The 11,919-nt window shown below is 40.4% G+C and overlaps 1 pseudogene; it reads right to left on the minus strand.

The window, feature by feature from the left end:
- Positions 1-4,001: 4,001 nt before the first annotated feature.
- On the minus strand, positions 4,002-11,228 carry LOC101961639 (uncharacterized protein C2orf78-like; annotated as a pseudogene).
- Positions 11,229-11,919: the final 691 nt, after the last annotated feature.

Genomic DNA, 11,919 nt, shown 5'->3' on the forward strand with positions numbered 1-11,919 from the left:
TGTGACCCCTAACATGGGTAGAGACAGGCAGGAAATTGTTAGGGGTTATGTGAGAGTAGAAATGAAGGGATGCAGTCAGAAATAGATAGGTTCTAGATGCAATTTGAAGAGAGCGCAAATGGTATTTGGAATTTGCTAATATTCTGAGTGTGCAGTTGGGAGAGAAAGATAGGAGTCAAATGATGTCAAAGGATTCTGGCCAGGGCAACTGGAAAGATGACATTAACTAAAGGAAATTTTGAATAGACCAGATCACCCTCCCTGACTCCCCTCCACCAGTTGAAGGAGAACATATTGGAGATTGCTTTTCATACATGTTTAGAAAGTAGATACAAAGAAAAGAAAAACACACATTTGGACTAGAGGACATGTCTACATTCTTCACCTGTCCAGCAGACTACTCCCTCTTCCTGTAGCCAGATGCCTCTTTCCCTGAAGCCTGAGATTGTTGTTGTAACTTCTCATTCAAAACATGAACGGAAAGCACAAACATGAGGTGCCATGTTAGAAGGGACTCACAGTCTGCCTCAGAGTCTTAACTAGTTTGGGGGAAATGGAGCTTTTCTTTAGGGAACTGAAAACTACAGTGTACTAAATTTAACATATTTAAAGTATGTTAAAAGATTATTCAGGATTTCACAAAGATGCAGGCAGCAGTGCAGTTTTGAGTGTCCCCAAACAAAAGAGAAAGACACATTTGGCCTAGAGGCCATGGAAATAGATGAAAGAAAGCCAAACCCTGGAGTAGTATGTACCACAAAAGTAGAGAACACAGTTTTCCCTAGGAACCTCAGAACAAGAGGATAGGGCAAACCATCAGCAGGAGGCACTAGACCTGCCTGGCAGCAGCACTTGCAGCAGAGGAAATGGGAGACAGGAGGCTTTCAAAGCTCCCAGCAGGCATTCCTGCAAAGCACTGTGGGCCAGCAGGAGAAGAGCAGCTGTAACTGAGAGGGGTTCTCCAACCTGGAAGTTAGTACATTTGATCTCATATATCCATAGGTTCTACATCTGTGAATTTAAGCAACTTCAGGTCAACAGTATGCAAAAGAAGAATCGAATCTGTAATAACTGTGTACAGATTGTTTCTTGTTATTATTCCCTAATCGAGTACAACAAATATTTACAAATCATTGACATTTTACTAAGTATGATAAATAAAGAAGAAAGACTTTTTTAGAAAGATGATAAAAAATATTGTAGAGACAATGGTAAATATAAAAGGAAAAAAGCCAGGCAAGTTCTACAAAGAATAATGCAAACACACATAGGAATTTAGTATGCCATAAAGGTGACATTTCAAATCAGTAGGACAGATTATTCAAAAAATTGTGATACGTATATTTTGGGGTTAAATAAATATCTCTGGAAGGATCCAAAAAGTGGGAAAAGGCGATGTCTCCTGTGTGTGGTGAAGATGGTGGCTGCAAAATTGGAGGGAATGGGTGGATTTCCAATGAGTAGTCTTTTGCATCTTTTTAAGTGCTCTATTTTGTGAATATATTACTTCCAAATATTGAATGCCAGAGTTCAAATCCCACATTCCCAGTTAAATGGTAGTTCTTAATCTTGAGCAAATTATTGACATTATCTCTTAAATATCAAGAGACTGAGCATAACTTTCAGCCCCAAATTCTCAATGAATGAAATTACTAGTGAAAACAACAACCCAATGCCCACAGGGGATGTGTGGATAAACAAAGATGGTGTATCCCCACAATATGGTATTCTTAGGCAGTCTTAACAGGTAGGAAAGACTCACACTTTACAGCATGGATGATGATCCTTGAAAACAGTCTTCTAAGTTGGAGAAAACATATATAAAAGGTCACATATTGTATGATTCCTCTTATATGCAATGTCCAGAAAAGGCAAAACCAGAGGGATTAATGGTTGCCTGGGGCCTCGGGGTGTTGGGCATGGGAGTGACCCCTAACAGGCACGAGCAGTGTTTCTTTCTGGGATTATGAAAATGTTATGAATTAGAAAGTGGTGATGGTTACACAAACTTGTGAAAGTCCTTAATGCCCCTGAACTGCACGTTTTTAATGAAGAATTTTATGTGAATTTTATTTTAAGAAATAATTTAAAAATATAAGGTACTAATCTTTCAATGGTGATGGTCTGCTGCCTCCATCATCCTCTTGCCCCACTCCATTTCTTCCCTTTTCTCTCGCCAGCTCCCTCAGTGGGCATCTGCGCCCCAGGTCTCTTGCCTTGCAGAGAGCCTGCGCAACTAACTCAACCCCTGGGCTTCTGGGTCTTGCAGCTGTTGGCGGGCTGCTTCTTGCGCATGTGCACTTTACTCCTGTTGGCTGGAGATGATTTTTTTCTTGTGAGGTTCGGTTGATGGCAATGGTCTCTGAAGGGGCACGTGCCGGAATCAGTGGAGGAGGACCTGACAGCCAAATAGTTCAGTATTTATCCCCCTTTTGAAGTGTGATCTCTCTACTGGTGACCTCTGAAAGCTGTGCTCTGAAAGCCAGATTGGCTGCCTGCTGAGCACTTGCCAACCGTGAGGACTTGAGGCCACAGGCCTCAGGTTGAGGCCTTGCTTCTCTGCATACAATTTGATCCTAGAGCACTGGATCATTAGTAAAGTGTCAGAGTGATAGTGGCCTTGTGTGTGAATGTTAATTCAAGAGGTGCCTCTCTGTTGCCCTGGTGCATGAATGTTGGGTAAATGATGATTTATTCCAGGCCATATTCTGGGTGGGCCTCATGCTGCTGCAGTTCACTTGGCCAAGTCTCAGGTTATCAGCTGCCCTCAGGATAACTGTGAACCTTTGCAACACCTCTGGTAGATTCCCCATGTTTTGTATTCACCTTTCCCAGCTGGGATCTTCAGTGACTCAAATATGCTGGAATATGCCATGAATCTTATTTTGTAAAATGCCTCTCAGGTAGGTCATAAGACCCAGGCCATTCTCCATGAGAGCTTTTGCTTTGATTTTTGCATTTTTTCTGGTCAACATGAACCCATCTTCTGACATCTTCAAGTTGCTTCACTTTTTATGCTTTTAAACCTACCTCAAACTTTGTTTTTTACTACCACCATTATGCCTATTCCTGATTCTTCCAGTAAGCTCATAAATCTCTCTCTTTGTTGGATCATATTCCTTCCTCTTTCCTCAATTCCTAGCCTTTACCCATGTTATCCTAGCCAAGTTTTAGTTCCTTTATTCTCATGCAGACTGTGATCCCCACCTCTACCAAACAATACTAGAATTAGTGGCAGTTCAAACTCAAAAGTCGTCTTTGTTACTTATCTATTAATCAATTCCATTACATTTCTTTATTCAATTTTATTGTTTTAAACGTATACCAGTGTAAGTTTTCATACCTCTATGTGGAAAAATATTTGATAGCTAAGTGGTAACAGAAGGCCTCTTTATTATCTGTTAACCATTTCTGTTACAATTCTATATTCAAATTTGAATATTTATTGGAATAAATAAATTTATACCTACATAACTACATATTTAAAAATATTTTTATCTATGCAAAACTATGTGTTGCTCAAGTGGTGCCAGAAAGCCTCTTTTTTACTTACCTCTCAATTCTATTACATTTCTTTATTCAACTATATTAAGTCTTAAAAATGTATAAGTGAATAATCTTGTATCTATGTTCCCCCCCCCTATATATATATGGAAAACTATTTTGTATTCAAATGATACCATAAGGCCTCTTTATTACTTACCTATTAATCAATCCTATAGCATTTCTTAACTTTATTACATTTTGAACAGTGTCTTAATGAATGAAATTCTATCTATCTATGTATATATGTGCAACACTATTTGGTACCCATTTAGTACCCAAAAGCCTCTTTAATTTTATGAACTCTCAGTGGTACCAGAAGGCCTCTTTATTATGTATTAATGAATTATATTACATTTTAAGTTTAATTTTATTAAACACTGTATGTGTATCTCTCTATCTACATACATGTGGAAAAGTATTTGCTCCTTAAGTGGCACCATGGATCTTAGCAGCTCTTACATTGTGTAGCCATAGTAGCGAGAAATCTCCATATCTCTTTCCCTCTCAATGTACTCTCCCCAAAGCAGTGTACTTGGCAGCATTCTCACGCTCTTGTTGAGCCTTTTTCTTCATGGCTTCCCGCTCTGGCCTCTGCTGATTAGTAATGGGAGTTGATATTACTTGCCCAGTAACATTGGGTTTCCTCCATGGAATTGGTTGTAAGGCAAAGTCTTGGAGTAGATATTGGTTTTGAGACTTGGGTAGTTGTGACTTGGGTTTGGTTTCAACAGTGGGAACAGGTTGCCACTGGAGAGAGGTGCAAGATGATGTTTTGTAGGGTGCAGGCCTAGAAGCAGCAGACCAAGGGACAGTAGGCTGGGTAGAAGCAGTCAAAACAGACTAATTGGCATGGGTCAAAACAGGCTGAGCTTGTTTGGCAGGACACATCCAAGATGGGTTGGCAGTAGCTGGTTGGGATTGGTTGACTGCTATAGGTTGAGCTAAGCTAGCAGGGCTATCCTGGGCACGGTAAAACCCAGTGGGTCTCCCTGAGGCCAGAGACTGTGGCCTCCGTTTGATTACTTGTCGAGGTGGAGGTTTCTCCAGGGTCAGAAAAGGCAAAGGTACCAATTTTACCTTCCCAGGTGGTGGAGGCTCATAAATGGATGGAGAGGGATCCTCTCCTTCAGAACTGATATCTGGGTTTTGGGCTTTAACTTTGTGTTTTCTCAGGACCGTTAACTGCCAGCCATGGGTGGGGGTCTTGGGTACTGCCTGAGTTTCCCGGGGCCCGGAAGGAAGAGAGCCCAGTTTTCTTATCGTTCTGCTTCCCTAGTGCTTGGAAAAACTGCACCGACTCCAGCATGTGCATGCCGAGACAGCTCCGAGGGTTTTTAAAGGTCTCTTGGCAAAGCTCTGGTTGTCTCCACTTCCACTTTATCTTGGGCACGGTTGGCTTCTCTTCTGCCTTGACCTTATTGCCTGGCTGCTTCCTCTCCTCGGCTTTCCTGGAGTTGTTTACTCTGGTCCTCTTGGTCTTTTCCTGCATATGGCCCTTAGCTTTGCTGTTCCTGCTTGATGCAGCTTTCTGAGGTTTGCTGATAGAGTGCTTGGGCTGTGTGCACAGGGCCCCTGCTACTGTCTGCATCCCTGTGAGCAACTTCTCCTTCTTATGAGCACTGTAGATTCCTTGGCTGCATTTTGGCCCAAGGAGTTCCATGAAGACACTCTGAGGCTTTATGTTTGTTGTTCCTCACTGGATCACTAGGACTCTTTATGACACTTGTGAATTCCTGCCCCTGATTCATTATGATGGCTCTGGTGTTATTGGATTTTGTTGTTGTGGGACTTTCAAGTTGGTCAAAGTCTTTCAAGGAACTGAAAAGCTCAGGAAGGTGAAAATCTCTCACCATTTCAGTGAGGTCTGCAAAACCACTGCTAGATTCAATCCCATTTTCAAGTGTGCCTTGGTCCTCAAGACTCAGGCTATTTCCCAGATGGATAATTTCAGAATGTGGCTTCTCCTCTTGGTCCAGAGGACCAATGGAGGCCAGAAGCTGGTGGATTTCAGGGATGTCTAAAGGGAGTAGTGGAGGATCCTGGTTCTCTGTGGCAATCTGGTAGGCATCCAGTGACTCTGAGAGCATAGTTTACTCTCACACAAATTCTTAATCTCTGTTTGTTTTTGGCTTTGATTTGGAGGCAATGCCAAGAAATCAGAACAACTCTGGACTAGAGTTATTATGGAAATGTCCCCAAGTTCATTTTGTGAGTTTTTCTCAACTATTTGGCTTTTTCTGTTTTTGCAGGTGTACGGGAATTCCAGAGGCTGTGGCAGACAAAATGTCTGGCTTGGAGATTGCAATCCCAAGGAAGCCTCCATCTCTAGGGAAGTTTCCATCACTGCAAAGAAAGGAATCAAGGATGATGGTAAGTAGGATGCTCCTCTTTCCCAACAATGCACTAATCAGGGAATCTGTGGACTGTGGATAAGGCATTTCTATTAGCTTCTTTTAAGGACTGCAGACTAGTCTCTGTTAGGAGGTGCCTGTTAGTTACAGGTGATCACTTGATGACACAGTTTTGTGCTTACACATCATCATGGCAGCATGGCTCACTGGTAGAGCATTGTCTGCTCTGTGTGGAAATGCACAAAAACAGTTTTATGAAGTCTCTTTCTCATATAGGGGCCTCTTAATTCTCTCTACTCTTTCCAGAGTATACGAACACTTAGCACCATGAACTAGGAGAGCATGGAGCTCTTGCTCATGAAATATATGTGAAAGGACAGATTTTTAGACCCCTGCTTTGGACAGCATCACTGCATACAAAGTTTAAGTCCTGAAGCAAATTAAGGAAAAATTATATTGTCACACCCTTGTATGTTTTGCAGTATCTTCCTAAGAGATCAAATAAAATTAGGGAAATAAATTTATAATGTTGTGGTGTAGGGGGACTGATCCGCAAAAATTATGACATGATCCGCAAAAATTGTGACAAGTAGCCTCCTTCAGTGTCCTGGAGGTCTCTTAAATGCATCCTGGGTGGCCATTATGGTGTCCTGCATTCTTCTCTTACAGAGTCTGAAAATATGGAGTGCTAAACAAGGATGGTGGTTAAAGTTTCAGGACTTAAATACTACAGGTCTGTGGACCCACAGCTACCAATTACAATCTGGATCCTCAATTGAGTGGTAATCTAATCCTTCCCCTTCTTGCTGATTGTACTCACCTTGAAAAATATTTTCTGTAATAGGTTGAGCGAATACCGAGCAGTAGATCCCAGGGTTAGAGACTGATGGTAGAGAATTTGTGGGCTGAACCTTCTGCAGCACTGTCACCCTTTCTGGTTGAGGGGCAGTGGCACTACTTCCTGCATATGGCACACAGTCATAGGATTGCAGACAGGGACCGTGTTATCCAAACAGCAGATTCCCCAGAGTGTTTTGATCATAGTAGTAGACCTGGCTTCCTTCTTCGTAGGAAAGTGAGACGGTATGTCCCTGATTTGGAATCTGAGATGGTGTCTTCTGAACAAGCCTGGCATATAGTGATGGACACACAGAAACCATGACATTGGTTTCCAGAAGTTTTTTCATATTGGGATGTCATAGTCATGGAGGAACCTGCTATGTCCTGGTCAGTGAGAATCAGATTAAAGTCCCTGAGTGAAGATGAGCTCTTTTCAGCACATCCTGGGATATACCACTCAGAAACACTTGGATAGGAGGCAGGTGCCGTGGTGATCTGTTTCTGGCTAGTAACCCTGGACACCTTGGCTGTACTAGAATGTTGATAAAGGTAGGCACTGCCCATGAGTGGCTGGAAGGAGGTTCCACAGGTTGAGGGCAGTAACCATGCTGAAGTGGCAGCTGGAGCAGAGGCTCTGGAGAAGTTGCAGACACTTCCTGTCAGGGAAGCTGCATTGGTCATCACAGGAAGAGAGAATTGCAGAGAATGTGCAGTTCCATGTAAAGAAGAATTTTGGAAATTTTCTGTAGGAAGAAAGAGGGTGGTGAAAATGTGATGAGACTGAGATTCTTATGATATCTCTGGATGAATATCATCCTAAGGTTGTGGCAGTCAGGAAGCCTCCAATACCAGAAATCATTGAGCTACTCCAAATCAAACCATTTAAGATGGCTGCAAGTGTGGGAGCAGTTTGGTACTCTTGTGATCACCTGTCTTTTCTGTCCAATTTGGCACAGTAGATCCAAGTGATCTGCTTCACTCATTGTTCCCTAAAATCATCCTTCTCTCTGCCCTCTCTTTCCTTTGAGTGGGCCATAGTATTAACTTATGAATATGCCCTAAAGCTGAAGCATTTTAGGACTTTGAGTACACTTAACATTAAAATTTTGTAAGTGAGGAAAACGGAGGCTCAGATAAGTAAGACTGATTTGTTCAGTATCAGTACCAGGTCATAGAAAATTACTCCCTTGTCTGGACTCTGTGCTCTAGACCAAGAGCACAAGTCAGGGAAATAGAATTTTATTTTTCTCTCTTCATAGAAAACAGTCCTGGTATCACCACTGTTATCTTTCGTGTCTCATTTTGCTTGTGCAGCTCATCTGCCATTTTCTAGAGTTTACTTGTACCATTCAGATGGTATATTTAATGGGTCTTTCTTTACCCTGTTTAAGCCTGGCTTTTGATCCTACTTTAAAATGACTACCTGAGAGTAAGTTTCTCAAAAAATGCATTCTGGAAGAAAAATGTTATTTAAACTCTATGAGCTTCAGGTTACTAATCTGGAGGGTGATTACAATAACACTAAGAGTGATAATTCATCCATGAATCAAAATCTTATATTACTTAAGTTTCATATGAAGGAATATGTAGTATGTTCTGTAAAGACAGAAAGGCAAAAATGAAAAACAGCATATAACTAAAAAGAACGCATAGATACTGATGAAAATTTGGAAGTGTAGCAAATTTACTAGCAAATTAAGATCTGTTATCATGCATAAAATATTATGAAAGTGAATGTTTCTAGTCTATTTTCCTGAATACTGATAACCAAAACACTGCCCACCGTTGAAGATGATTTTAAATGTATTTCTATGCAGTACATATAGGCACAGAAACTCTATCAGCCAATATAAGCAGCGAAATTAAGTAAAAGTGAACATAGAGGTAGCCACAATGTATGTAGCTACCTATTTCAAAAACAGTGTTATGAAGCCAGCTGCAGTGGCACATAACTGTAATCTCAGCTACTCAGGAGCCTGAGGCAGGAGGATTGCAAGTTTGAAGAAGGCCTTGGCCATTTATTAAGATACTGTATCAAAATAAAATTTTAGAAGGACTGGGGCTGCAGCTCTGTGGTAGAGCTCTTGTCTCCTACATGTTATGCACTGGGTTCAATCCTCAGTACTACATAAAAATGAATAAATAATTATATTGTGTCAATAAAAAAGGGAGAGTGCTGGGGATATGTAGCTCAGTAGTAAAGTGTCCCTAGATTCATTCCCTGGAACTGCAAAAAAGGAAAATTCAAACCATTCTCTTTCCCATCACATGCAATAAAGCAAAAACCAAATCAAAAGCCCACTATGAATGGTGCGGTGGGCCTGTGGTCCCACCATTCAGGAGACTGAGGCTGCAGGGTTGTTGGAGCCCAGGAATTCAAAACCACCATGGGCAATATAGCAAGATCTTATATCAGGACCTCAACAAAATGTGCTGGAGATGTAGATTGTGGTAGCATGCCTGCCTAGCATGAATGAGACCCTGCATTTCAATTTCTGCATTCATTTCCTAGCACTGGAAAGAAGAAAGAAAGGAATGAGAGAAAGAAAGGAAGGAAAGAAGGAAGGAAGGAAGGAAGGAAGGAAGGAAGGAAGGAAGGAAGGATATTTTGGCCAAGTAGAGAATGAAATAAGAAGTGTAAATTAATTTCATCACTGTGATTTTTCATATTCCTCTAAATATTACCCACAGTAAGTTAATGATATAAATTTTACTTGTAGATATTTCAATTAATATAAAAACATTTTTTGATAAACATTTCAGTTAAAAAAACCAGGAAAAATGCTTGAATATGGTCATGAAATTTACATTTGTCCTCAAAATCTAGTTTATAATCATGATTAACAGGAATATGTTGACTCTAAAGTCTGAAAAAAACACATCACAACTAGAATATCATAATACATTTAAATCTAATTTTTTTATGTTTACTGGTGCTGGGAAGTGAACCCAGGACTTCCCACATGCTAAGCATGCACTTCACCACTGACCTACACCCTCATCCCATATAGAACAACCAAATAGAGGGGCTGGGGCTGGGGCTCAGTGTTAGAGAGCTCACCTAGCACATGTGAGGCACTGGGTTCATACCTCAGCACCACTTATAGATAAAGGTATTGTGTCCAACTGCAACTAAAAATACATATTTTAAGAGAAAGAAAACCCAAAAAGTCTTCATAAAATTATTTTAGATAAATGTGGAATTCAAGATGTGGAAGTTGAATTTTTGTCCCTCTGTAGGTCTCTCTTTTGGTTTTTTAGGTTTAAAAACTATTATTGTCTCTTTATAGATATTCTATTTTAGAGAGTGAAGTCTTTGAAAACTACCTGTTGTACAAAGGAATTCGTCCTTCTGATGCAGGTTAGGGAACATCAGTTTTTCAAAATCCATGTAGCTCAGAAATCAGAGTAAAGTAGGACATGGAGAATGCAGTTGCTCCAGCCCTGTCTATACCCACTTTTATGACATGTTTGTATGAATAATCATTCCTAAAACATAATTCTAAAATGTTCATGTTCAAACTGTCAACATCATCGGTGTTCAAAGAGGTCATAGAAAAAGTGTAACAGCCAAGTGTGACTTTTCTGATAAACTGCTTACCCCAGTGATACCCTAATTCAAGTCTTAGTTTCCTTGCTAATTAATCTAAACATTCTCTAAACCAGCCTCTATGAAGATTCACTCTGTGCTGTCTGTTGGTTTAAATAAATCTTTGCTTTTCTTCCACATCCATCCCAACCAAACCTCCTTTATCTTGAGAACATCATGCTGTTCGTCTCTTTTATTCTGACATTTTCTTCTCCCTTATTTTTATATTTTCTTCCTCCACGGAGTTCCTGTTGCCTTGTGCTTAAACAGCCTCAAACTTGCTTCCTCAAGAACATCTGCCTCCCTACAGCCCTGTCCTCCTGCTCCCCTCTCCCTATTTCTCTTCTCACCTAGTGTAAACAGAAAACTCCCAAATATGTGAATGTCCCTTTTATGAACAGCACTAAATTTGAAATACTGAAGTGGAAATCTTGGTGGAGGGAGACTTTTTCAGGAAACCTCTTGGTTTCCACCCTGCCTAGGATTTGTTTCTTTCAATTGAAACAAAGAACCATGAAATCTTACTTCATTCTCTATAGACATGTCCCTCAAGAGTCAATATTAGGAAACAAAGGGATGAGAGCATGGGTAGTCTATTTTCCTCCTGTAGAAGGAAACAGATGTTGTGAGAGATTTAAAGATGGTCCAGTCCCATACCTAGTACATGTCAAAGTCAAAAGTGAAATTAAGTGTCCAGAATTTTAGTTCCATTCTTTCCTCTATTATTCTAAGTTCTTTTCACTCCATTACTAAATTTAGGCAGGTAAAAGTGTAATGAAGTGCTTTAAAAAGATTCTTTCCTTACATGTCAAGGTCAGAGAAGAGGTCACATCAATTGCAGATACAAAGGATGAGGAGACCACCCCAGAGGATGTGAGGGTGGCTGAGGCTAGAGAATGCATATTTCCCAGTATGGAGTTCACTGGTCACTGTTTACTGGCCACTGGCTACTCTGATGATTGGATACTGGTCATTGGTCACTTGCGATGATCCAAATTCGTTTACAACTAATTGTATGGCCAGCCTAAGTTTCTAGCAGATGGTAGTAGGTTTGATGGTGTAATGATGTCACAAAACTGTCGCTTTAAAAGTATGAGGTAGCCAATAGAGCTGTCAGATTCCCAAAGAGAAGGTGGGATTGGGTGGGGAAAATGACAAGAGAGTTGATTGGGTGGAGAGAGTGAGAGGAGAGTTATAATAGAAACTAAATGGCTCAGTTCTGGACAAGTGAAACTCTGTAAGAGGGACATAATGGGCTCACCTCATGGCTCCCCTCCCCCAGGCTCTTGTGTTAGGATTATCATCTCAGTGTTCCTTCTAAATGTTCATTAAAGTATTATGAATATGTTTTAAATTATGTTTCACAGTGTAAGAGGTGATAGTGATACATTACTATATTATCGTATACAGTTAATATCCTTGAGATGGAAGAAAGAGACATCTAAGTTGAGCAAATATAGTGGTTCTGGAACCATAGAAGTTGATTTGATTAGTGAAGTTACTGCAGTTTTCAGGGATTCAGAAAGGGGTTAAAAAGTTTTTTTTTTATAGTTGTAGATGGACACAATATTTTTATTATTTTATTCATTTATT

The sequence above is a fragment of the Ictidomys tridecemlineatus genome, chromosome 12, assembly GCF_052094955.1.
Source record: "Ictidomys tridecemlineatus isolate mIctTri1 chromosome 12, mIctTri1.hap1, whole genome shotgun sequence".
Classification (NCBI taxonomy): Eukaryota; Metazoa; Chordata; class Mammalia; order Rodentia; family Sciuridae; genus Ictidomys; species Ictidomys tridecemlineatus.